This window comes from Protobothrops mucrosquamatus, unplaced genomic scaffold (assembly GCF_001527695.2).
Source record: "Protobothrops mucrosquamatus isolate PMUCROS unplaced genomic scaffold, P.Mucros_1.0 scaffold1133, whole genome shotgun sequence".
Lineage (NCBI taxonomy): Eukaryota > Metazoa > Chordata > Lepidosauria > Squamata > Viperidae > Protobothrops > Protobothrops mucrosquamatus.
The window spans coordinates 349,438-352,123 of NW_015387351.1; the positions used below are offsets into that span (position 1 = coordinate 349,438).

The 2,686-nt window shown below is 40.5% G+C and overlaps 1 long non-coding RNA gene across 1 annotated transcript; it reads left to right on the plus strand.

Annotated features, from left to right (window-relative positions):
• Positions 1-408: 408 nt before the first annotated feature.
• LOC107291495 lies at positions 409-2,686 on the plus strand. The gene is made up of 2 exons (XR_001548974.1): positions 409-586; positions 2,520-2,686. It is a non-coding gene; the product is annotated as an uncharacterized LOC107291495 (long non-coding RNA).

Below are 2,686 nucleotides of genomic sequence, written 5' to 3' on the forward strand. Positions count from 1 at the left end.
TGATTGCATTTTGCTTCAAACAAAGCAATGTCAGCCAGTTGTTTTTTTTCTTTGCATCCAAGCTGCTGTTCTTTCCCATTTTATTGTTTCTAAATTAGATCACCGGAAAATTAAACAAGGAACTACTTGCAGAAACATGTCTTGATTGTTTGTGCTGAAAGTTAAAGCCAATTAAGAAAAATTAAAATACACTTTTGATATTCTCAGAAGTGTGCATGCCAAAATGTTTATTCCTGTTCTCAGAGATTTAGTTTTATTTGCCCTTTTATGAAAAAATGTGGTCAATATTGTCAACTGTTAACAAGTCATGTTTCTTTAAGGGGGGGAGAAAGAGAGAGAGTGAGAGAGCAGTCTGTTGCTATAGAAACCAGTACATGCATTGCAACCTCTTTGTAAAAAGAAAGAAAACACAGATGAGAGAAGGTGGTTTGCTTGCAGCTGAATAGTTTTTCCTCGCTTCTTTTCGAGGCTCATTCCCTTTTGGGGAAGAGATATAATGGTGTAAATATTTGGGATTTATTTTTGTATTTAAAAGATTTGTGTGTGGTCTTCCATCACACGGGACCGCTGTTGTTGAGTGTAACAGGTGAGAACAAGAACCGCGAGGGGATGCTTGGGATAGGAAACATTTCAGTTTTGGAGCCATTCTTTCTGTACTCCTGAATTCACACGTTCATTGTTAAACCCGTTATCAAGTTGGGACTTAATGCGTGTAATCAAACAATTTCTGATCGATGGTAACCCTTCCATCTCTACTGAGGGCAAAAGGAGATTGTCCACCAGGAACCGCCAGTTCCACCAATTTTAAAGTAATTGCGGCTTATTTCTTCCCCCCTGGATTCATTTCACTCCTAGAATTATCTCTGGATTGGACCCAGGTTTGGCTTGTTTTCTATGTAGGTTGATGGGATGGGATGCTTGATTAATGTGCACTTTCCTTACCACTCTGTCCTTCTGAGTATTTGTATCATAAATTATTTCAGACTTTACTGGGGTTTTTTACCTTTTTTTTAGCCTTGCTATGAAACCCCATCTCTGAGTTGGCCTGTTTGTTTTGTTTTGTTCTGTATTGTTTTGTTTTGTGTTGTTTTGTGATTTAGGTGCTGTGTTTGTTGAGAGTCAAGTCTAAGTTTGGGCGTTTCACAGGGCTCTTTTCCATTTTTCAAGAATCCTAATTCTGTGTATAGAAAGTCATATATTGTCATATTTTTTCCAGAATTCTTCATGGAGAATCATGATGTAATTTAGTCTCTGTGAGATGGAGAAAAAAAAGGTGATATTAAGGGGCTAAAAATAGAAAGCCACCACTGGGGTGGGTGGATTAGGCTGCTTTAACTGCCAGATTATTATTATTATTATTATTATTATTATTATTATTATTATTATTATTATTATTATTATTATTATTATTATTATTATTATTATTATTTTCAAATAAACCTGAGAATGCTAGCTTTTTGAAAATTTTGGAAGAAAGCCTTCCACTACATTTTCAGAATTCCCTATGGAGAGGCAGTGGCTGTTAAAATTTGTAATGTACAGTAGATATATTGAGCATTCTTAAATTTTCATGGAGGAGTCAGCCAAACTCTTATAGCAAGGTTTAGAAAAGTGTCATATTCATTCATTATACTGTATAACATGATTAAAATGGTGTGAATAGTGTTTTCTGAATTTCTGGATTTACGCCATATAGACTGGAGACCCAGTGTTATGTAGTCATTAGGCTGCCATCCTAGAGACAGGAGATTGGGAGTTCTAGTCCTTCCTTAGGCATGAAAGCCAGTTGGGTGACCTTGGACTAGTCCAGGGGTAGGCAACCTTGGCTCTTTTATGACTCGTGGATTTCCTGCTGTTATTTGATGGGAAACTAATAAAATAAGGTCTGTTCCCTTATAACAGACATGTCAAACGCGAAGTGGTTTCATGTGGCCCGCGAAGCCATCCTGGAAACAGTGAGGGAATGGCCCTCGCTGCCTTGGCCCTGGCCCAGGTCAGCTGGGAGACAATGTACAATTTTGTGGTGGCCATCTTGGCACTTGCCCCGGTGGACCATGCCTTGGCTCTTGCCCCAGTCCCACCCCCTTCTGCCAGAGACCCTCAGATCTGTCCCACTCCTGCCCAGGCCCCCAAAGGCACCCTTCACGTGAATGATGTAGAACTGGCCACGTCCACCCGGTAGCCACACCCACTCCATCCACGCCCACCCAGTAGGCTGCACCCACTCTGGCCACACACACCCCGCCCCACCCCCAGGGCAACTGCAATGCTGATGCGGCCCTCAGTGAAATTGAGTTTGACACCCCTGCTATATCATCTCAACAGCAGTAATAACTTTTTATTAAAGGACTTCTGTGTGCAGGAATAGGATAACCTGAATTATTCCATTTCCTCACATAGCATTTGACTACAATTGCAACCACCCAAGTTACGATATTACTGTTTAGGAACCTTATTATATGGATAAAGAATATTATTACAATTTGCCACCACTAACAAAATCCACCTCCTCTTTTCAGAGCACTCCCATTACCGTGAAAAATGAATCCTTCCATCGGTTCCAGGTCTCGAAGCTCTCATTTGTCCAGCGCGCAAAAAAAGTTGTCAGAAGCGGCAAAAGAAGTTGAACTAACAGAAAGAATTCCAGCTGCCAGCAAGGAAGCAGTGGACTTCCTTTCCCTCATTA